The sequence below is a fragment of the Mercenaria mercenaria genome, chromosome 6 (assembly GCF_021730395.1).
Source record: "Mercenaria mercenaria strain notata chromosome 6, MADL_Memer_1, whole genome shotgun sequence".
In the NCBI taxonomy this organism is placed as follows: Eukaryota; Metazoa; Mollusca; class Bivalvia; order Venerida; family Veneridae; genus Mercenaria; species Mercenaria mercenaria.
The window spans coordinates 17,981,778-18,007,929 of NC_069366.1; the positions used below are offsets into that span (position 1 = coordinate 17,981,778).

General features: G+C 34.7%; 1 long non-coding RNA gene across 1 annotated transcript; it reads left to right on the forward strand.

Annotated features, from left to right (window-relative positions):
- The first annotated feature begins 358 nt into the window (after positions 1–358).
- Positions 359–15,628, forward strand: LOC123550276 (uncharacterized). The gene is made up of 3 exons (XR_006686226.2): positions 359–576; positions 9,831–9,936; positions 11,984–15,628. It is a non-coding gene; the product is annotated as an uncharacterized LOC123550276 (long non-coding RNA).
- Positions 15,629–26,152: the final 10,524 nt, after the last annotated feature.

The following is a 26,152-nucleotide window of genomic DNA, read 5'->3' on the forward strand; positions in this document are numbered from 1 at the left end:
TTCTTCACTGGATTTCTCTTTTAAAAATGTTTTTCATTTCCTTTAAAACAAATTTTTGCATTATAACAAGTATCATTAAACCATGGCTGTTTCATTTTATTGCTATTTTTACTGATACAATGTAGAGATTGTAACGTCATTTAAATATTTGGGGGTATACTTCTTTAAAAATGGAAGTTGGCATAGAACACAAAAATGCATAGCAGAGCATGCGTCTAAGGCTATGCATAAATTGTTTACAATTTTTAATAGTTACGAATTTTCAATGAGCGAAAAATGTATATAGTTTATAACGTTACAAAAACTTAATGAAACTATTTATTATTTACCCAACTTAACATTCCATCAGTAAGACAAGTACGGCCTTGACACGGGCTGTTGGAACTCTATTTTGTATGTATCCAAAACATTATATTATATAGAGGCATTTGCAGATTCGAAAATGGATTCAGCAGATTCGGCATTGGTTTCAACCGGTCATAGCAGGGTTATTGTTCTATAGCATTTTGGCAGACATATTAACTTTAACTGAAGTGACGCCATATTTCAACAGTAACAACGTACTCCAGGAAGTTTGTAAGTAAATATTAGAGAGTTTGAGATTTCAAACTTCGCCTTCCCCTTCAACGTCTCTCATATATATTTTGGGTAAAACGTCACCGATACGCGTGTATTTTATTTATATCACACGTTGCTACTAAAGTTTTCCATGTAATATCACGTAAGCCTAAAACTTCTCTTTATTACATTGCAAAGTAAAAAGCTTAGTTTCAAGATTTCTGCTTATTAAGTTATTTGATTATTCATATATATAATTAGACTAAATTTGATGCGAAACACTATCAATAGGTATAAGAATAATGAAGTTTAGTATGGCTAATGATTTTAACTAAATACATTGAATTGAACCTGGAAGTATGAAGTTATCAATTGATTTTGAGAAACTTTGAGATTTTGTTCAAACTTTAACTTCTACGGCATATTTGTGTCCCCAGGCGGTATCGATTATATCAGATGGGCTTTTTTCAAGGGGGGTATTCGATCTACTCCTTACCACCGAAACAAAATGGCGGCCAAAACTGAAAATGTGAGTTTTTCTTACTTTTTATCTTTTTCAAAGATTTCTAGACCATGACGCATGGCTATCAACCTGCTCCACTGTTTTTTCTATCTGTCGGTACCTTTAACTTTGGAAACAGAGCTGTAATTTGTCTGGAATGCTGGTCATGGGATTTGAATCGATAGAAAATCCTCCTGAAAACACGGGATAAGGAATAGTGCGATTAGCAAAAATGGTCTTTTTTCCCTAATTATTCAAATAGTTGTGAGCTATTTTTTTCTGATAAGAAGTGAAATTTCATATATTTCCATCATGGTTAGTCTGGAGCCGATTAAAAGTCGTAATTTTAAATTACACAGTTTTTTGTCTGATGGTAAGGAACAGTGTACGAAACTAAGAGGATAAGGTGCAGTTCACTTCTTCAAGCGACTTTTGTCTTCGCTCTTTTCAGAGTCAATCAAGTAAAATTCTGTCACAATAATATTTTGGTGATCATTTATAACTATCTCTTGCTCAATGTAGGAAGATTTAAAAAGTATCCGCCTGTCTATCAGACACGTGATGTACTGAAAGCCTAAAGTTTAGCAAGTACTTAATATAGTATCCCTCGCCAACATTTAAGTATCTATAAATTTAAATTTGGTATAGCGCCCAAAGTCGTTAATAACAAGCAATTGCCTTATAAAAATGTTGAAATATTTCTGTCTTAAAAAGTTAAACCTACTTAAAATACAATGTGTTCTACTAAAGATAGTGAAAAATCAGCAACACCACTTAAATTGTTTAGGCGTTATGCATTGTTGAAATATACCGCTCTTCTTTGTAATTTTGCTTTAAGATACATACGTTATGCGACATTAAGGCACAATAATTCACGATTTCATGGATACATACAGACAAGAAATAAGTCGTGGTTGAAGCTTTAACTATGTATACGACTTTTCATAATTATGGTTAACTCTTACATTATGACGTTGGCTTAGAGTTATTAAGGGAAATATACCTCGGAAGTTTCGCTAGTAGATTATTGAACGAACATTTAACAGTTACAATACATATTTAAAAACATTGACAAAAGGCAAATCGCAAACATAATTAGCTCATAAAATCATATATATACTCTTATGATGCCATTAACGTATACATTTGGAAGAGCAATTTGAATATTTTTTGTGTCCTGCCTGTATCTTAAGCTGCACTACCAAAGTAACGTATCATTACACTGAATTACATGGGTATGAGAAAAAATGCATTCAAGTAAGGCTTAAAGGCACTCGCTACAGTTTTTTCCGGACTGGTCGATATTTACCCCAACACCGTGCCAATTTGGTTTCGATGTAACTCACTACAGTGTTGGTGCGGTCTTCTGCGCATGCCCGGAAGTGATTATCTAATGTTGCGTACGGCAAAAATGTGCAAATTATTGTATGTTCGCATGCATTTGATGTACAAAATGTATAATATACTGACTAAAGGTTAGGGTAAGTATCACCATGGTTACAAAATATATACATTTAAAGTACTTTTAGTTCAAATTGCTTCAATCCGACATATACTGGAGTCTGTTATTTATACCAAAGCTCCAACTCTGCATTGAGTCACAGCTGTTTCTAATCTCATACCATACCCGTACCGTACATTCGTAAACTATAGGTTTTGTTTAAAAAAAAAACGGGGGAAACTGTCATCGTTCTGTGCCATCAAAATGCTTCAGAAACACCTTAAAATCTGATTATTAAGAAACCTGCCGTTTGATAATTTTATATATACATTTCTAAGTCATTTGCTCAAACACTGAAAGAGTATTTCGTGACAGCCTGCGTTGTATAAATGCCCGCCACACCCCACCTCGTTGTAATTTGATTTAAGCGAAATCTAATGTGGTGACCTATCAATTTTCTTTTTGTTTTAGATTAGGTAGACATAACCAAAGGTATGTGCAGAGTTTGATTAAATTCTATTATGTGAAACTAGATAAAATAGCAGAAGTACCAACTTAAAACTGACAAAAATATGCAAACATAGTCCTTGGGTCTGCTTAACAAGTATTCCTTCCTTTACAAAATCATGTTCTTTTGATTTCTCTGAGCATGTTTCAAATAGATATATTGTTTTCCATTATAAAAATGCTTAGATAATGAAATCTATGCTGATTTTTGTACTTTACTGAAACATATTTTAGGATTACAGAAATTTTGAAAAATGTTTAAAATAGCACCATATCTAGGGCCAAATAAAATTGGAACAAAGCTGGTGACCTAGTATTTTTATTTCATTTTTCAATATATCATAACATGATCTTTTAATACAAAACATTTCATCAAAATCTATTATTGAGAAAAAAATACGAAACTGTAGCGAGCGTCTTTAATATGTGGCAAATATGATTGTTATTTATCAACATTATGCATTTTATACCACGAATTTAAGTTCATTTAATTATCAAGCTTTTCTTGTAAACATTTATGTCAATCAGTTATAACATGTATTAAACTTGTCGAAAAATAAAGCATGCAACTTTACAATAATACTTTTAAACAAAAAATATTGTGGTTATTCCTTTGTAGTAAAAACCGTTGACATATAATCAGCATAATCTTATGCACAATATGACTGTACAATCTTGGTAACCATCTGATCAGAAATATGCTTATGGTAACGTATGTATCCCAAATTAAGAATAACGAATCAATTCATTTTCGGGCACCAAAATTCGTGTTCAAGACTGCCATCAAACTGAAGCCGACCATTGTAAATCAAAAGCACAAATGCTTAATTATTCAAATTAATTATTTCTTACGATTGTCAAATTAATTATTCGTAATTTCAAAGGCGGCGCTGATAATCTCGTTCTATTGTATATTTGTAAGGTGTCAGCCCTTATAACAAGTGCTTTTGTCATTGAATCCATGAATCACACAACATTAAACTGTATATAAGAAGAATAACTGCATATTCAAATATTAAAAATTAAATGTAATCAAAAGTCACCATGTCAGAACTTTTCCAAAGAATGAAGAAAAGATCATTTTATTTGAGTACAACCACATTCATGAACCAAGCATCAACACAAACCGACAATTCTACATATAAAATCATTCAGAATTAACAGTTCTGTTAAGTCTGTCTTTACTGTAAAGACTTTTTCAAATATATTTACAATCTTGTAAAAAGTATTTCAAGCCATATCACGGTTGGAACAAAATTGTATGCCCTTTTACTGTAGGAAGTCAACAGTGAGTTATTATTACTAATACACGCACACATACACCAATAACCTATGTAACCTATGTATTGATACATACGTTTCCGATCACTGTGCTATGGGTACCACGGGTATGCTGTTTCCACTGATTCATTTTGTATTAAAAAAAATGTCAAACATCTATCTTTATGATAAAAATGCCATGACATACGACCAGTTCTGTAAACAAAACCTTTTTAACAAGAAATTAATATTAAAGCATATATTATCAGATTTTAAAAATAGAATTTGCATGACGTTTTGAACAAAAATAGTGATAAAAACAAAATTTTTCAGCAAATTAAAACGCCCGAGCGTTTTTATTGGAACCTTGACTTCAAAAAAATAAAAGAAGCCTCATGTTGTATAAAATGGTTTGTCAGTAAGATATCAAGTATATAAGGATACATACGTTACCATACGTAACGTATGTATCAATAGCTTGTACTGTATTTATGGCGTACTCAATATAATCACAAATAGTTTTTACTTTAAGGAATATTAAATTAGCTTCCTATATAAACCGAACATTACCAGCGGAGCCCGTTGAACATTTTCAGAAAAAGAAAACACGTCTTCAAGGTCAAATGTGCGACTTTACATGTGTGAAATCTGCATCTTATGACGTAGACGATACAAACTGATGACACTGTCAATTAAAACTGAGTGACACTTTCTTGTTTATGTTATGTTATTATTTCTTATGCCATCTAAATTAAGATGGACCTCTGTTTCAAAATAGATTTACTGAAAATGCATGCACTGTTTTGGCGTGAAAAAAACTACTCTACTTGCGAGGTATATTTCCCTTAATAACTCTAAGCCAACGTTAACTTATAATGTAAGAGTTAACCATAATTATGAAAAGGCGTATACATAGTTAAAGCTTCAACCACGAATAATTTCTTGTCTGTATGTATCCATAAAATCGTGAATTAGTGCGCCTAAATGTCGCATTTTAACGTATGTATCTTAAAGCAAAATTACAAAGAAGAGCGGTATATTTCAACAATGCATAACGCCTAAACAAGTTAAGTGGTGTTGCTGATTTTTCACTATCTTTAGTAGAACATATTGTATTTTAAGTAGGTTTAACTTTTTAAGACAAAAATATTTCAACATTTTTGTAAGGCAATTGCTTGTTATTAACGACTTTGGGCGCTATACCAAATTTAAATTTATAGATACTTAAATGTTGGCGAGGGATACTATATTAAGTACTTGCTAAACTTTAGGCTTTCAGTACATCACGTGTCTGATAGACAGGCGGATACTTTTTAAATCTTCCTACATTGAGCAAGAGATAGTTATAAATGATCACCAAAATATTATTGTAACAGAATTTTACCTGATTGTCTCTGAAAAGAGCGAAGAAAAAAGTCGCTTGAAGAAGTGAACTGCACCTTATCCTCTTAGTTTCGTACACTGTTCCTTACCATCAGACAAAAAACTGTGTAATTTAAAATTACGACTTTTAATCGGCTCCAGACAAATCATGATAGAAATATATATTGAAATTTTACTTCTTATCCGACAAATAGCTCACAACTATTTGAATATTAGGAAAAAAGACCATTTTTGCTAATCGCACTATTCCTTATCCCGTGTTTTCAGGAGGATTTTCTATCGATTCAAATCCCATGACCAGCATTCCAGACAAATTACAGCACTGTTTCTAAAGTTAAAGGTACCGACAGATAGAAAAAACAGTGGAGCAGGTTGATAGCCATGTGTCATGGTCTAGAAATCTTTGAAAAAGATAAAAAGTAAGAAAAACTCACATTTTCAGTTTTGGCCGCCATTTTGTTTCGGTGGTAAGGAGTAGATCGAATACCCCCCTTGTTTTTTTGTCGTATGAAGTGAAGTTTTGAACGTCCGAAGATGTGATATCACGAAAGTTGAAACTTCATTCTTTTTACATCTACTCTGTCCACATACTCGGCATCAAAGACTGAAATCTGGATGGAGACACATGGCATGACAGTCATTTTACTTGAAAAATAAATAATAACGCGCGATAATCATTTGGTAGAACATTTTATTTTCGGACACTTAATACGACAATTGCGTTTTAATTATAAACATAAAATGGTACTAGTAAGACGGAAAATTCTTCTGAAGTATCAGACAATTTCAGATCTATGATATCATGATGAGAGACGTTTCCTGTTAGCCGTATGGGATAACTCAATTCTTTAAATGCACGGAACCAGAGCCTGGCAGAGGGACATTGTGGGTTAATTCGGTCTTGAAACTCGGCGTGACCCTACCCTACCCCTACCCCCCTCCCCTCCACCCCCCTGAAATAGGTGACCCCCTCTTTAATGTTGGCGTCCCTCTAACCAAAATTCCTGGATCCGCAGATGCTTTACTTATAAAATAGTATATTAAAATCATATTGTGCTGTCTGAGAGTTGGCATTAAACAGAGTCATACAGAGTGTCATTATCACGTTGATATGATCATTATAGGTTATTAACATTGTATGTGGATATATGCACGAGTTCTGCAGCGGTAATATTGCGCGACTTTAGGAGAACGAGTGCATATATCCACAAACAAAGTTGATAACCTTTTATTACATACCCACTATCAAATGATTAATTTATATCTAAATTATCGTTCTGTCACAAAAGACAGGAATAAATACGGAAAAATATTCTCCGAAAACGCAATAAACAAATGAAACTGACGCGCATTAATATTTTCCGCTAAAATGACGTCAACTTGTTGTCGCAACGTGCGTGTGGACGCCATGGACATCACGCGATTCTTTCCATTACAAAGTTAAGAAAACATTCCACGTCCTATATTAGTCCAACTCATGACGTAATTATAACTTTCATTTCATTTCAGTCTGATAAATTACTGCTTGCCAATATCTAATAGGTCAGATTAATCAAAGTGTAAAAGTAAACAAAATGTTGCATAAATTACAAATTAAACAAACATACAATAGCAACAAAAATCTAAAGAAACGAAATCCGCAATGGACAGAACGTCAGGGGAGGTAACTAGAGTCACGGATTGGGACTAGTTCGATATTAAAGCGTTCAACGTCATGATATGGAAAAATATTGCACGATCGCGGTCCATTGAAACATAATGGAAAATAATTTTAGGTATGTAATCATCATTTTTATTTCCTCTCATGTATGATTTACAATCGTGCATTGTATACTGACTATACTGACATAATTTTATATAAAACCTAAATGTTTGGAGCAATACTAACGAGTTTTTACATTGTTCACATTGTTTTATCGTTTTATTTTATTTTATTTTTTTTTTTTTTTTTTTTTTTTTTTTTTTGATAATCGCTCTAATATCCATGCGATGATTATATTAATTGAAATGGGGTTTTTTTATTATTTAATTTTCATTTTTTCATTTTTAAAACCTCTTGTAAAATTACTGCCCTTTCGGACAATTGGTATCAAAATGCACGAAAAAAACGATCATAATTACTGATAAATTGAATGGGCGGATTAAAAGAAGTAAGGTTCATTCTAAAGTTTGAAATCTCAAGGAAGTTTAATCGAACTTCAACTTCATACGTTAACTTCGCAAGAGACGTTGAAGGGGAAGGCGAAGGTTGAAATCTCAAACTCTCTATTTATGAGTTCCATTCATTTCTGTCGAATTTCATAGAGGAGACGGGGCGATGCAAATTTTTTCGCGTGTTCGAAACATTTTTTTTTTTTCAGTTAGGTGTGAACCATAAAATTATACAATATTAGCTTTGAAATGGTGCCTCATGCAGTCAGATACTCAGCGATAACCATTTTAATACTGTTTAATAGACACAGGGGCGTATAACGGATATGAGTAATTCGAGTAACATGAATAAGACCAGCGAAAGATATTTCCGAAAGAACGGTAATAAGTCTGGCTTTGATTTACTAGTAATTATAATATAAATATTAAAATCGAATAAGCGAATTCCTTCCTTCTTGATATTGTACAGGTACGAGACAAAAGAAATTAATACAGTAAAACACCGCTCGCTCGAGGTCGCAAGGGGATGAGCAAAATGCACGAGTTATCCATGGTTTCGAGCGACCCAAACATTGACCAACATACGAAGAAATTTTTTTTTTCTTTTTTTTTTACCAATTGTCATCGGGAGCATTTGCAGAGTAAACAGTGATTCGTAATAATAACTACTTGTGACGTTATTTAAAAAAAACGTATTACAAACGTTATCTATGATAGCCGTTTCAATATGTAATTTGTAAATGGCACATGTGAAGAAACAATTAAGACTTTTTTATTTTTATTTATCAATAAGTGCATATCAGAATTATCGTCTCAGTTTTATGAAAAGGCTTTATTGTTTCCTTCGTTTGCATGCAAGCAACTGCTGATCTCATAACTATCTTCTCGGTCCCGAAGAAAAAATGTTTTATGTGATCAGTAATTGATCGAAATTTGATCAATAAAACTTTTCTTCAGCCTTTTATCAATAATTAATCTCTTTATAAGATGAAATATACCGACAAACAAACATCTAAGTTAATTGGGGAGTAGACAACGCAGTCCTCACGGTGTGTGAAAATGTTTAACCGATACATTCTGATCGCCGAAGGTGTGAAAAATTTTGACACCTGCTCGAGTTTGCCAGAAGAAACAAAGAATAGATTAATACACAGGGACCAGGTGTCATGCTCGAGCGATCGAGTTATCGGTGCTCGACCCAGCCATGGTAATTTCACATAGAAAATAGAAGGAAATCGGCCGGGACCACATGAATTGCTCGAGCAATTCCCCGTAGAAGTTAACAAGTCGACAAATTCTTACATGTTCGCCTTGATCTTTCATACACGATCTATTAGATTGTTTTTCTGTTTTTATTTATTTTTCCACATTGCTGTCGATTACATTTATTATGCCCCCACTTTTGGGTGGAGGTGGGGGGGCGGCATACAGATTTGCCCTTGTCCGTCCTTCTGTCCGTCCGTCCGTCCTCCGTCCGTCCGTCCGTCCTTCCGAGAATGTTGTGTCTCGCGTAGCTCCAAAGGTATTTGACGTAGAGTCACAAAACTTTACAGGAATGTTGGTCAGCATGTGTAGTTGTGCATCTGGGGTTTTGCGTCCGGATTCATTCAGTTGTGTAGTAGTTATGGCCCATGACTTAGTAAAAAATTGGTCATTTTAATGTTGTGTCGCGCGTAGCTCCAAAAGTATTTGACCTAGAGTCACCAAAGTTTACAGGAATGCTGGTCAGCATGTGCAGTTGTGCACCTGGGGTTTCGTGTCCGGATTCACTCAGTCGTGTAGGAATTATGGCCCCTGACTTAGTTAAAAATTGATCATTTTAATGTTGTGTCGCGCGTAGCTCCAAACATATTTGACCTAGAGTCACCAAAGTTTAAAGGAATGTTGGTAAGCATTTGCGGTTGTGCACCTGAGGTTTCGCGTCTGGATTCATTCAGTATTGTAGGAGTTATGGCCCCTGACCTAGGAAAAATTTTGTGTCTTTTGTCATGTAGTGGGGGCATCTGTGTACCATGGACACATTTCTAGTTTCAGGCTGTGACGTCTGCTATAAATGTGTATCAGCTGTACCGAATCAGATGATCGTCTTCCTTTGTGTCAGGAACTAACGGACAAGATACGTATCAACGTTTCAGTAAGCCTATTTGCAATTCGTCAGAATTAACAAAAGTTCCTATGTTCGAAATATCTTTGTGCACAGGAGAATAGATAAATTGTAATTACTTTAAAGTTTCATTTAGTGCAACACAAACTCTGCAAGTGGCTCGTATTCATATAAATTTTGTGTCATTTACAAGGTACAATAGTAATGTTTAGAAAATGGCATTTGCTTGGTATATTCTTAAAGTTGACCATGTTTCGCAGTGTGTTGCAAATTTTAAAAAACTTTACTGTGCCGTTTTTTTTTTGTAAATTTTGTATAATTTATGGTATTTTCCTAAGCTCAAGTAGAGACAAATTTCAATGTGATGGCTACTATCTAAAACGTTTGCAGAGAATTCATTACAGCATTAATTTTGATAAAAGAATCATCAAACTATTGTTAAAAAATTATAAAACACAAAATAAAACTGTAAATATCATTTTTTCTAGGGTGCCTCAAGTAAACAGATTTAATGTGACAGAATTTTAACTCCAACATTGAAAAATTAAGGTCGAATCCTGTGGGTCTGTTTTGAATTTTGCCCACTTCATTCAAAAATAACCTTGAGGCAGAAGTAAAACATACCAGCATTTCTTCCACAATATGTAATCTAAAGAATGAAGGCAAAATAGAGAATTTTTACCGCATGTAACTCAGTAGTTTTAAAGATGTCAAACTCTACCCTTCCTGATTTAGAGGTAAATTCACTTTGAACAGCAAGAAATCGCTTATAAAATGAAAATTTTCCACTTTTTTTTACAATACATCCATAATAAGTCTTGAAAGAAGTAAATACTTACTAGAAAAAAAGGAAAATATGGGGGAACAAATTGGTCACAGTGGGGCTTGAATCTACGCCCCCTGAAAATTGCAGTCAAAGTAGGTTTATGATAGGAACTGAATACTCTTCAAAAAGGAGGTACTCTATTACGGGTCCAATAACTTTTAATAATGCTTTTAGTGATTTATGAAACATTAATTACAACGTATATTTTTTCTCATGCTGTCTTTTTTAATTATAATTTAATATTCGCTCCTAATGGATAAATTGGCGGGAAAATGGTTATCGACCAGAAGATGACCGGGTGCTGTGGTTTAGGTTAAGACAATTTAACCATAGACTTCATAATCTTACCTTATGAATAAACTTCCGGTTACGGGTGTATCAACTCTCGTCGATGGCATTATTTGCGCTCCAGATGAGACTTTTGCGTATATGACTTAATTGATTTGGCAGTTTCGGGTCCGAAGACTGTTTAATTCCTTTTTTAGGGTTATCTCAGGTCACAAGCTTAGTTACGTGGCTCTAGATCAACAGTTTTGTAATCCGGATTTTGTGTGACTGACGGGTCATTATACAATGTTGACTCTCATGTCGCTTCTGGTCCTTATGCTAGCTTACTGCAGTTTTGGTCACTTTGTTATCAAAGTTTGTTGCTGGATCGAATGTCGCTTCGGGTCTCTAGATCTGGCCCTTTGTGTACTGGTAAGACTTAGTTAACATGCTTACTGTCTTAGACATGTTTATGTTAATGGCATTCCCTCTCTAACGCAGAATATATAGTTGTACAATTTTGATTTCCAAAGTTGGTACATGTTAAGGGTGTGTTCTTTTGGGGACTAGGGGTCTATGATTTTGCGCTCGATATGACTTTAGGTTTTGTGTCTGGGTACAGTTATTATCTGAGTGGCCTGAATGTGCGTATTCAAATGTGTTTTGTTCTCAGTTGAAATTGTTTGCCTTTTATATGACAGGCCCAGTCTCCTTTCGGTTAACCTCCTTATTGCATCTGTATATTATTTTCCAGTAGTTTGGTAGTGAGCCTTAACGCCTAACCGACCGAACTCGGAGCGGCCCAATCAGCCCAACTTGTACTAATTCATTTGAGAGCTTCATTTAAATGAAACATAACTCAATGATTGATTTAAATGTTGGGTTATTGAGCTGACTCGTATCACCGTAATACAGTGAAGACTGCGCGTGTTATGTCTTTTATTTTGAGAAATGACAAATAATTTAACTTTATTCGATTTTCAGGTCAAGAAAGATTACATAGTAGTTATCTAATTCCCAGGAATATGACACCCAAACAGGAAGGCGGGCCAGAAAGAAAGCTAAAATTATTTGGATCGCCGCTTCTAAATGAACTCGTCTTTTTTACACTTTGCTTTTACTTTTGACATTAAACGGATCCATACGTCAAGAGAAAATCACTTGTATTCGAGCTCCTGTGATATGCATGTATTTCAAATACATAATTACGATACAAGTAATGATTTTGCTTTTCTGGTAAAAATCAACTCACAACACTAGTGTATTTTCATATTACTTCATTTTCATATTACTTATCAGACCGTAAAATTGATCTTTTGTGTTTTCCCTTTAATGAAAACAACATGATAGAAATAACCGCTTTTACACAAAACGAATCCTCACAGCAGCGTAAGTATAGATGGATTATAGTAACAAGGACAACACCAACAAATGAAGGAACCAAGGCTTCGAAACGGTCTGTGGTAAATATGTACAAACACAAACTCTAATTCCTACGATCTTAACCATGTTCGTTATAGATGGACGCTATCTAAGCCGTGTGAATTATCTATTATTATAGTAAGTGATTAAAGTCTGTAAGAAAATTTTAGCTACCAGACTCGGCTTGAGTCTGTTAAGAGGAATTCTATTTATGAAGTAAAACTTAAGAATAACATGGTGTAATAGCCATATTTCGTATCTTGTAACTGGATGGTAATATTTAAATGAAATTTGGTCACTTTAAAGACATTCAAAATTAAGAACTTTTCACCGAGAGATTTTTCAAATTTTATCATTTTTTGGGGTTATAATCGGTATTGAAGTTACCATTGTTGCCTATGGGAAATATATAATTTCTTTGGTTATAAGAATCTGAACTAGAGTTTCGAGAAAATTTTGCGGTAGAAAGTTACATTATATGATTCTGATACAAATATCTAAAAGAAATCTTGAATTCCCCGTAGGGAGAAGAAGAAAATCTTTTTTATTTCTAGTTTTCAGGGGAGATAACTCTTGAAAAACCAAAATTATCAGGGGAGGTAATTTAAAGGAAATTTTTGAGAACTTCTGTCACTATATAACTTCTCAATATTAACCTTATTTCTGTCGTTTGACATTTTTAAAGCTTACATTATCAAGTTGTATGTGCGCTTTTGGTGAAATTGAGGCTTATTACACCATGTTATCCTTAATGTACTGCATGATCCCAACGGACCAGCAAAAAATGACACTGGAAACCAGAGTCTTTATTAAATTTAGCTTACTTTTTTTCTACACAGAATATTTTGTCATGCATTGTTCTTTACTTTTCAACACATAATTTATGCACTTTTTATTGCTGGGACTGTTGGATGACTTTGTATGAGAGAGGATCACCTGTGTTTTTAAGAGAGAGGAACAGAAGAAAGATCGAGGTTAGATGACTGAGAGGCGGTCACATCAGTCGACTATAGATGAATTAAGAGACGGTCACATCGATCACGTGCAAATAATTAGGGAAAGGCTCTTAGCGATATAAGAAAATTCCCGCTGGTACTGGGCCAGGGACTTGTAGGCAAATTGTAGTTCTATTACTACTTTATTGTTGTTAGCATGTGGGAGTTTTGGGGTGATCTCACCATTCGAGCAATTTGCCGGAACTGTTCCCGTATCAAAACAGTAGTTGCAAATATTTCTTGACATAAAACAGCTATAAAATATCAATAGGTATATTATGAAAAGCAGTAAAAATAGGAATTATTTGGACCTAACTGGAATATGCTTCTATCATCTGGTGCCCTCACACAAAACAATCATTAGCAAGTAAATGTTTTTTGCTTTAATTCCATAAGGTCACATTTGAAATATGATGTACACAATTGCACGTATATTCCAGTCTATGTGATTGTAGATGCATATTTCTGGTTAGTCTGGTAGGTGTTTCTATGCAAACGGAAGACTGAGTGCTACAGTGTTGTGGTAGATTTTGTAAAAGTGAGTCTGAAGTTCAATCTCCGTTGTTCTAGAGACCACTAGCCCAGATTTTCCTGCCCTGTAATAACACCCAAAAGAAGGATATATAATCACGCTCAACACATCCTAAGACGCACTCCTGGACCGTTTCAAACTTGTCAGTATTGGTCCTTGTGCTGGAGCTCCAGTTTGTAAAAGCATATTCCAGTTGGTGTTGGACTAACGCCTAATATGTTCATGGTTGTTAGTTATGTTTCACTTTATATGAATCTAACGGTTTTATTAGTATGATACTTTCGTGTTATAGTTTAGATCACAAGAAAAATGTAGTCCAAGATATTTAGGAGACGTCGTCATAAAGACAGTAAATACATGTATTCTAGTGACAGATGAGGATGATTTGACATTAAGAAGTCGCACTGTTTCTCGAAGATCTGCACCTTGTCGGCGTATTCTGTGAGGACTGAGTATCTGTAAGTGATTGGTAGTAATGTAGGCCATAGTATCATCTACAGAGGACCGAAGTTGGTTAATATATAAAGGACAAAGTACAGGCAGCAAAAGTACATTAAGTTTGGGGACCTCGGAAGTGACAGGTATTTCTGCAGAACAATCAACAGCTTCTGCCAGTCAGAAAGAACCATGCCCAGTTTTAAATTTGACGAGAGACGCCATATCTTCAAGAGGGCGAAGTAGTATGAGATGGTTAACGTTGCGGAATATTTTACAAAATTCATGAAAATTAGGTCTCTATTTGGTTGATAGAAGCAATTTTGCTGACGTTGAATCAGCTGGTTTCGTATAAAAGTCTCTTATAGTCATTCAGGAAGAACGATGTGTTCTAAAGTTTTAAAAAGGTGAGTGAGATAGGCCTACACTAGGCTGTTTCACTGGTGTTGTCCTTACTTATATACAGGTAAAACTACTTTGACATTGGTCAAGTCACATGAGGTGACACCAGACGACAGGGTTTTCTGAAAGAGGACAGTTGTGTCATTAGTAATTTCATGCCTCGACTGACCTGATCCGGTCCTGTTAAGTTTAAAAAAATTGCAGAGGATTTACATTTCTTGGCTTTTGAAAACGTGTTTGCTTCATTTGCTAGAGAAAAACAGTTGAAACTATTTGCGATCTATGTGCAAATTTGGTGTCAAAGTACACACTTTCTTGAAAATGTGGGACTATTTGTGATTACCTCTATATCTGTCACAAGTAAATCTTAACGCGCACAGTAGAGTGGAGCCCGCCAAAAGACGTCTGAAGAAAACAACAGCTAACTCAGACATTCCTCAAATCAGAATAAAAAGCATGGCACGTGATGGCACATGTGGCTGTTCTGTATAGGGGAGAAGGGGTTCGGGAAAATCTGAAATCCTATGAGTAAAACAATGCAGTTTGAGTCACAGAAAATAAGCAAGACTACAAGTGATTTTTGGGCACAACAGTCATACCAGTTTAGAAGAGTTTTGAAAATAATATCACAACCATGACAAATACGGGCGTGTATATGGGTTTCGCCGTTGTCAGAAAATGTTTGAAGAAAACATCGACAGACTTGTACAGTTATCTGTTCAATGCATCTTTTCCGTAACATTTTTTTTCCGTCTCTTTACTATAAAAAAAGAAGAATTTAAGAATTTTTCACTGGCTGAAGGTTCGGATTGAAATTGATCGCTCGAGAGCAACTATTAAGATAGTAACCACACCCTATAAACGACTGTATTCCCCTCTTCCTCTTGCGAGTGATCAAAACAATAATCTGACAGCTAAAAGTTGAAAAACAGCATTTAAAGTGACTGATTTGCTTTGAAGGTATGTATATTTACATTTTATTGGAAGCTAAACATGATTTGTTTCTGTATATAATGCGTTAGTCTGATGACAGGTAGAATTATAGCAAAAAACTCGATTGATCACTGGTTTTGTCCAGAAATTGTACATTGTCGGCGTCAGAAGTACTTATTTTCTTGCTTGAAGAATGACCTGCATGTAAATTCTACTGTTTCATGGATAAAGAAACAATACTAGTTTGGTAAAATAAAATAAAATCATTGATAAATTCTCCAATTTGTTTATAACCGTAAATGAAAGAAGATTCGGTGTTATTTCTTGACTGTATGCACGCTTGCTTAATTACTGTACAAGTGCTTGCGAGTTTAGTAAAACGACTGTATGCCTGTTTGTGAGTGACTTCTTTATAAAATATCGGCGTTTCCCATGCTCCTGTAGTATTTCTTCATATTTAGAACCCGCAAACAATGTTTGATGGAGGGTGGTATAAAGCAGTCACCATGCGGTCTGTCTGTTCGGTCTGTTTGTATATGTGTCCTCATATATTTGGTCGTGCAATTACTTCAATGCTATTGCACCTACCTCTCTCAAAGTTTACATACAAACATCGGCCATATGTAGTTAATGTCCATCTTACCATTTTCCTTTTTCTTTTTAAAGAGACACTTAAAGGTGAAATATGGTCTGTTTTTCGTGTCAGTGCCATAACTTCTTTATGCAGTAAGAGATTTTGAAATAACTTGGCACAAATGTTCACCATCATGAGACCGTAATGCGACGATGTATCGCATACAAGATTATCTTTTCTAGAATTTCAAACCATTGAAACCAATATATAATCGCAACTGCAATTAATAAGGTGTGAAAATATTAACAGTAAATGGGGTGATTTGGAGTGAAACGGCGCAAGATTGAATCCACTAATCCTTTGTGGATCGCTTTCTTGACAGCGTCGCATAGTAAACAGCTCTATTTTAGTTTTGTCTTTGTATTTGCCATAAACACATGAACTTTAACATGAAACTTGTCTTATTTTACTGAAAATACATTCTGCGAATTGAATAAGTCCCCATTTTACAAGCAGAAGAGCCAGGAAAAAAATGAGGGTTTATTACCTCACCTGAGCAAGAAGTGCTCAAGTTGAGCTTTTGTGATCACCCTGTGTTCGTCGTTGTCGTCTGTTGTCAACAATTTGACTGTTTACACTGGGAGGTCACACTTTCGGTCCAATCTTAATGAAACTTGGTCATAATGTTACCCTCAATAGCATCTTGGACGAGTTCGATATTGGGTCATCTGGGCTTAAAAACTAGGTCACCAGGTCAATCAAAGGAAAAGGTTGTTAACAGTCTAGAGATCACAATTTGGTCCAATCTTAATGTAACTTGGTCTGAATATTACCCTCAATAAAATCTTGGACCAGTTCGACATTGGGTCATCTGGGTTCAGAAACTAGGTCACCAGGTCAAATCAAAGGAAAACATAGTTAACACTTTAGAGGCCACATTTATGACCATTTATTAATGAAACTTTTTTTCAAAATGTGTTTTGGTGATATTTAGGTCGAGTTCAAATCTGGGTCAGATGGGTCAAAAACTTGGTCACCAAGTCAAATCAAAGGAAAAGCAAGTAAACACTCTAGAGGCCACATCTATGAGCATATAGTAATGAAACTTAATATTAATCTTGATAATCTGTAGGTGACTTTAAATCTGAGTCAAGTGGGGTCAAAAACTAGGTCACCAGATAAAATCAAAGGAAAAGCCTGTTAACTCTCTATCGGCCATAAATATGGCAATATTTCTAATGCCTACCCACGACTACCCGCTGTGATTTAATAATCATTTCCAATACATTTATACTTACCAAATAACATACAGCTTTCGATATAAATGTCGGAATTTGCCGATCATACTGAAACAAAGACGAGGTAAAACTCACGGCATTTTTAAAACCACGGAAGTGGATTGAGCAAGGCCTAGCAATAAAAACGACCAAATCCGCAAGGACAGATTCCCGGCGTGTGTGCGTTATCACTATCAAATGTAAATTATTCGTATTAACATGAGAAATAGCGGTAAATCTTGACAGGTAGTAAACACGACGGCTGTATTTGTAACGATAACATGTTTATTTTATTATTGAGGAAGGGGGAATAGGGTAGTTAAACCATTAGGCCATTCAACTATTTTGTACTACTTTTGAATCTTGTTGACTGATTTACCATGAAGTAAACTCTGAATTACTAATAAGGACTTAATCGACTTTTCCGATAATGTTTTCGTTATCATTTTCTATTTATACGTCCATTTGCAGGATACTTGCGGGTGAAATAGTTTTATTTTATTAAATCAGAGGATCATTTTGCTGCAGACGGACAGACAGACGGGGTCAACCTATAGTCCTCTCCTGTCTCATCTCATCGATGTTTTGAAATCGTAAGATAACATTTCTTCGTGTGATTTCCATAGGGAATCGACAGTTAATTTCTTGCAAGACATAGTAGGGACCCTGTGTATACATTCAGTTTCTAATTCGTGTTTTATGATAGTATATGTGTGTAAAACCAACACTGAACACTTGCATGTAAACGATGCTGAAGCATTCAATTAATTATTTAATTAAGTAGGGTAGCAAGTCACAGACACTCCACCCCACCCCCAATGGATTAGTACAAGCATCGCATGGGGGGTTCGACATTATAAACATGACGACTGATCAAAAGAAACAATTTTGTATGCATATTTTTTATTTCATTTACGTCTTTTAAGGACATAAATCGCCTATTGTACTCGCAAGATGGAATACAGTATCACTCGCAAATACGCATTCAGATCAAATATCAGAATTGGCAAGTCGGCATACAGTAAATGTTTTTTTTACCGACTAGATAAAAATTAATTTCATTCAAAAACGAAACATTTTCTTTACATATATTTATGAAGTATGCATACTTATTAGAGAAAACATCATGGATAATTGGATTACAAATCAATTTGGCGTGATATTCATCAGTTTCGTGACTTGGTCGAGTGAATTTTCATGCAATGAATGTGATCAGTCAACATTTTTTAAACATTACCTGTCAGTTTCATCTATTATATCACTATATACACATATCTATGTTAGACTTATCATTTAACTTAAATACACATACAGTGTAAAGCCAAATAATGAATTTGAAGACGATTCTTACCTTTTGTGTGTCTGTTTATTGTTTTGATCACTCGCAAGAGGAAGAGGGGAAATACAGTCGTTTATAGGGTGTGGTAACGAGGCGGCTCCGCATCTTCTACCAGTGATAGATACCTTTTCTTGCAAACCGTATTCTTCAAATAATAGAACAAATACAATGAAACGAATGCTTTTCTTTTCAGAACTATTTTATGTAGTAGTGTATGAATTTAAGCATTAATTCATAAACCACAGCACGTGAGTCATCTTATATCCCGGGATTACGACGAGTTTATTTAAGCAATAGCAAAAACAGGTGAAAACCCTGTCCGACATGCAAGAACATACTTTTGTTACACATTATTAAAAAAGTCAGAAGATTGTATATAAAAAAGCCGTCGTCTTTTCAAAATAAATTGATTTCTTTTGAATTCCTCATCAAAACTCTCTTTGATATGGGCTTGTTTCTATTGTTAGAATGTAGTCCATGTCGGTGATAGATTTATGCGCCACAAATCTCCCTTATGAGCACAACAAGCAAGGACAAAAGTTCAACGAAAAAAACGCATTCAGAGAACGCATCCGCCAATAAAGCACTTCAAATGAAAATATGGGTCTGCGAAACTATATAGACGTACACAGTGGCTGAACATATGTATCTATCAGTACATACGAACGCAATGATAATATTAAAGACCCGCCACAACCTAGTGACCTACTTTTCCATCCCTTACGAATTTCGTGAAAATTCTGGTAAAATACAACTATATTGCATAATGACAGTTGGACAACTTCGGCCCTCCCTGAATTAATGTGTTTTCACAGCTTCATCTGCAAATTTATTCAGTCAATCTGTTTTTTCAATATAGCTTTGAAACATTGATAGATATATATCTATCTTACCCTGTAGAAATAAAGTGTGAGCTAAACTCAGCTTAATATATCAAATACTGTGCATATAATGCTACATTTATTCAATAAAATGTTTGAAGATTAAACATATTGTCTTGGCCTTATATACGTCACTGTCAAAATGTCAGTAGGTTCTTGTATTTCCCATTTTCTTCATGCAAATCGTGTATAGGCTAATTACCATCATGGAAATACAATAGAATACAGTTACGCAGTGTTGGGTCTTTAAAGTAACAAAGAGACGCAAACATACATAACGAAATAACACAGTAGGCACCGTCTTGGGACGGTCAGTGGCAAAACAGTATGGGGAGTTTTTCGGCTTAAACAAACCCTGGAATAGAGGATGTGTGCGTGTTTTTTCAGATAAAATTAACATCATTATTAGGGCACTTAGACATAACTTATAACTTGCGGATTGATTTGTAAGACATAATCAGTTTAATACGGACCGAATGCAGCGTTCCAACGATTACCAATATCATAAGCATATACGCGTACAATATTGTAGTGTTTATAAGCATGTGTGGCATAAACATACTTTTTTCAAAATTGCGCATTGTTTCGTTGAGAATTTATTTTTTTCCGGTATTATTCAATTGTTATAGATATAACCAGTTACCATGTGGTATAGCCTACAAACTCACACATCGGCAACACACTCCTTATGATTTTATTGCATTTTAATACATTTCTACTTTTACATTTTTTATTCTTGAAAAGTGTAGGCCCGGGCTGCAGTGCCTGCAGGACGCTATGCCAATGACTTATGTGATCACTGTAAGTAATCACTCTAACAGATATAATTTACATCATTAGTTATCACTAAAGCATGTCCAACAATGGTTTGATCGAAAGAATTCACTTCATCTATTACCAGGTCCAACAATAAAGGTTCGTGAGGTTCACCAAATCTGGTAGGTTCTTCAACATGTTGAAACCAAAAATATTTAATGGCTGTATCAAAAAAATCTAAAACTGAAAACTTGAAGTATCACCATCCGCACATAAAAACTTCCAGTCAAAACTGAAGTCCCCGGAGATCAACAAATGTGTTACTCCTGCCAATGAATTTACTGTTTTAAAGACATTAATTTTTAGAGCTTTTTCATCATTTTTATAACTTAATCTTGCACTCCCATATAGAGATCTAATATAATAAAGATCTAGATTCTAACTCCTACAAGAGGCTTGTCATGTTTATTCAAATGCACATATCTCCAAACTTGATCTTCAAACCCCACATCAACTAATTCGTGATATTCATAACTTTGAAGGGCATCTTTTGTGTAAAGGGATACACCACCACCAGTTCCATTTTTTCTCTTATACCATCGAGTTACCAGTTCAAACCCCTAAAGAATTATGGGAAATTGATTAATGCCTTTTACAAGACATGGTAAAAATGTTATCAAGTCAAGTGATAACTTGCACAGTTCATTTATTGTTTCTGTATTTCGATATTGACATCATGGTAACAATTACAACATTCATGATTTAATACAAAGAGCTAGATCTATAAAAATAAATTACTTCTTTGTTTAATATTAAAATTTAAAAGCAAGATAAAATATAATAAATATCATGAAATAAACATATATGTAATGAACCATGTCAGTACATCAATATCAGTGATAACACAAAAAAGGAAAATCCATACAATATTAAAGTTAGTTAGTTATTAAACTTTGCCCTAGGCCTACTGAACTTTTTATATTAATGTAGGCCTAGAGGAATATTGCCTAAATCTGACACCTTCCAAATACCGACACTATTGCGCTTTTCTATTATTACTTAATTTCTGAGCCAATTCACTTCAAACAGGGGTTGCTTTTTTCATTCAATTCTTTTGTACTGTAATTGTATGTCAAATAACTGCATTTTTCTGGAATCTACAGAGCTATTTCAGTTTTCTCAAAAAAAAGGTCATTTTAATTATTCTTCCTAATACCGACACTTTAATGGTCACATGAAATATTTTAAAATTCTACCCTAAAACAAAGTACAATTATAAAATCTTAGTTTTTATTAACAAAACAAATACCATATGTACTTTAATCAATCTCAATAACGGACAAGAGTTATCTCATAAAATTCCCATACTTGCAGAGACTTGTCAAGGTGCAAGTATAGTATCAGCTGTGCCTTCTACCAACAAAATTAGAAATATTGTACATGTACAACGTGAACCTCCCTCTCTAGTTAAAAGTCAGACCTCAATTAAAGTATGTAGTATTAACCCTAGATCAGTTAAAAATAAAGCACTTTCTTTTTGTGACTACATCATTTCAAATACATTTGATGTAGTTGCTGTTACAGAAACTTGGCTTGGCAGTGTTGTGGATAAAATATGCTTAAGTGAACTTGTTCCAGATGGCTACAAAATCAAGCACGCCCCCCGCTGTAACGGCACCCGTGGCGGAGGTGTAGCAATCATACATAGAACCTCTATAGATGTCCGCCTTTTGGCATCAACACGAGACAAAGATTTCTCGAATACATGGACTGCAATTTGAGCATGAAAAAATTTCATTTTGAGTCTAGCTGTCGTTTAAAGACCACCACCATCCCAGGGAAATGGACTTAAAATAGAATGAATGGCCCAATTTTCTATCTAGGTTTGCAACAACTGACAAACAAATTATCATTGTTGGAGATTTAAACTTTCATTTTGACATTCCGACTGACAGACAGACAGTTAACCTTGTAAGTACTTTGGATTCACACGGAATGAGACAGCATGTAAATGAAGCCACTCACGTCGGTGGACATATCCTGGATGTTGTCATTACAAGAGATAACGATGACATCGTGTCAAACATTGAAATCACTCATCCAGGTCTGTCTGACAACAGTGGTAAGGTCGCTCGCGATCATTTTTCTGTGACTTTTAAAGCAAAGGCTGCCAGACCTCCACCGGTGAGAAAAACTGTTTCCTTTCGAAAACTTAGGGCAATTGATGTAGACTCATTCAAAGGGGATCTTCTGAACTCAGAGTCCTTGAAAGCAATCATGCAAAAGACAGATGTTGATGAGTTAGTGAACATATACACACAATAACTTACATCAATTATTGACAAGCATGCACCATTGCGCACAAAAACCATTATTCAGAGACCAACCTGTCCCTGGTATACACAAGAACTTCATGATGCTAAACATTTAAGGCGCAAGTTGGAACAGAAATGGCGCAAATCGAGACTGACAATAGACCACCAGCTTTACAGAGAACAGTGTGCAACAGTAAATAGGTTACTAAAAAAGGCAAAAATACATTTCTACTAGGATATGGTAGAATCTTGCCAAAAAGATTCAAAGAGTCTTTTCAAAATCACAAAGCATCTGTTAGGTGCTACAATTGACATCACTTTACCAAAAACTGCATCCTTCAAACAACTCGCTCAAGACTTTAGTGACTTTTTCATAAGCAAAATAGACAAAATACGGACAGACATAGCATCCTGTTTTGTATCTGACATTACTGATGACACTGAAACACAACCATCAATGGAGGACTGCCTAAACTGTTTTACTCCAGCAACACCAGAAGAAGTGAATAATATTATTCAGGCATCTCCATGAAAGTCGTGTGAATTAGACCCAATACCAACTTGGCTTTTCAAGACATGCCTTGACTAGCTCCTTCCAGCTTTGACAAAAATTATCAACACATCACTGGAAACCGCGTATGTTCCAAAGGAATTTAAAAAGTCTCACGTTAGACTTCTTTTGAAAAAAACAGGCCTTGATTCCAATGAAGTAAAGAACTACAGGCCTGTTTCAAACCTACCTTTTCTCTCAGAAGTACTGGAAAAAGTAGTAGATAAACGCATTGAATACCACCTGACTTCGAAGAACCTACATGAACAGCATCAGTCTGCATACAGAAAGCATCACTCGACAGAAACTGCACTTCTCAAAGTTCAAAATGACATTCTTCAATCCCTGGATCAAAACGAAATCACAATCTTGGTAATGCTCGACTTATCAGCTGCGTTTGATACTATCGATCATGAAACGTTGCTTAAACGCTTGGAAAAGGACTTCGGGATCATTGGCAAACCACTACAGTGGATGGCTTCTTATCTGAATGACCGCTACCAAACAGTCTCAGTAAATGGCGAACTATCTACTCCAGTCCATATGAAATACAGTGTACCACAAGGATATGTCCTAGGACCGAAAAACTACATCATGTACACAAAACCTGTTGGTTCAATCTGCAGAAGCCATGGACTGAATCATCAGTTTTATGCCGATGACTCACAGTTATACTTATCGTTTAAGCCAAAAGCTGAAGCTCAATTCTGACAAAACTGAGGTCATTTTGTTTCACACAAATCACACAAAGATACCCGAAGATATCTGCGTGAAAGTAGGACCTTCTCAGATTAAACCATCAATTTGTGTGAAGAATCCCGGTGCTAGAATGGATTCAAACATGGACATGACACAGCATGTTAACACTCTCTGTAGAGCTAGTTACGCACAACTTCGGCAAATTGGCCACATCAGGCAGTACATCACAGTTGATGATACCAAGTTTCTTGTGACCTCTCTGGTTACATCGAAAGCAGACTACTGTACCTCGCTGCTGTATGGAATTTCAAAAGACTCCAAGATACGAACACATCACGCCGGCCTTGAAGAAGTTGCACAGAGGTTCAAGCTCACTCTCCGCATTTAAAAAAATCTTTGAAAACGCATCTCTTTCACATATGTTATAAATAACAAAATCTGAAATACTGTTGAAAATGGCGTTAAACCAAATCACATTCACATATGTTATAAATAAATAACACAATCTGAAATACAGTTGAAAATGGCGTTAAACCAAAAACCATGAAAGGTTTGTTTCGTGTTTAGAAAGGGATTGGTCTCGTAATGTAATTTAACGTTGAACATAATTTATGGATGATCTTGTTTTAATTACTATTCATTTTAATCTTTTACCAATATATTTTCATGTATGTATGTGTATGTATGTGTTCTTTATGTTTTTGTAAAGCACTTTTGAACGTACATATTTTGTATGAAAAAAGTACTATATAAGTTAGGTATAATAATAATAATAATAATAATAATAATTTAAATGGCATTCATCTCAGCAACCGTTAGAGGAAAATATGATTTGTTCAAGCTTAGATAATGGTAATGAAATATACTTCGGTGGTTACAAATGTAGCTGGCTTTTATAGTGCTTTGGGTGTTTTAATTATAGCGAAAATAATGCAATATGAAAGTTCTGTCAATATAGTGTACAAATTGTGCCTTATTTGTGTATCTAGGAACAAAAATACAAGTGTATTTGCTTTATTAAAGGACATATATAGGAAGAACTGCTCATGGTCTGGTTTATATTTATTACATTGCTGTCTACAACCAGAACAGATACATTATAGTAATAGTTGCAAGACACATTTGATATTATATTTAAAAAAAAACTAATGCAAATTATCATTAAATTTTATTTTAAAGGTGTCGGTAATAGGAGAGGGGGTGTCGATATTAGGCAAATTGAAAATTTCAAAGAACTTGACTAGATTTGTTAAAATAATTCTCATTGGTCAATGTGCAAAGATAATAAATTTGCACATCAATATTTTAACCAATAAAATTCGGTTTTGCAAACAGATAAATTTCAATTGTAAAATAGGATAAAATAGATTGCTCTATCATCAATTATATTCGTTCTTGATTATCTCTCAATTGTTTTTAATATCACGAATAATTATATTATAGAATAGTTTCCGTATATGCTATGCATCCGTTAGTTTATATTCCAGATTATAGTTGGGTCATATTCTTGAGAACGAAATTTTGGCGCATTAAGCCGTAGACCTAAAACGTGGTCAAGAACTACCATTAGATCAAACAGTCTTAATCATCAGTCAGTATAGCTGAGGTAAAAAGCATGTTCTAAAGCGTTAAGAAAACTGTAGCTGACTTACGTTAACTCTTAAAAGTTGAAAACACAAATAAAATTTTGCACGTGCACAAAATTACAAATACTTGAACTTTGCAAGTGCTGTTAAAAGATGGACCAAAACCAAAAATCGTAGAATCAATATACATTGTTAATGTTGAAATTGGAAGTTGTGATATAGCTTCAAATAGATATTGATAAGTTGAGTGTGAGTCCTTGGACCCTAAGTCCTAGCGACTCTTGACCTGTCATCAACACACATTAAAATATTTGAAATGAGATGCATGTACACTGTTTTTTTCACATTCTTTTGTGTAGCACTATAGACTATATCATATCTATCTATATCATTAGATATAGAGAAATCATAAAGAGCCAAGTATGTAAAACTGTTGATTTGTTCTTTAATGATCATT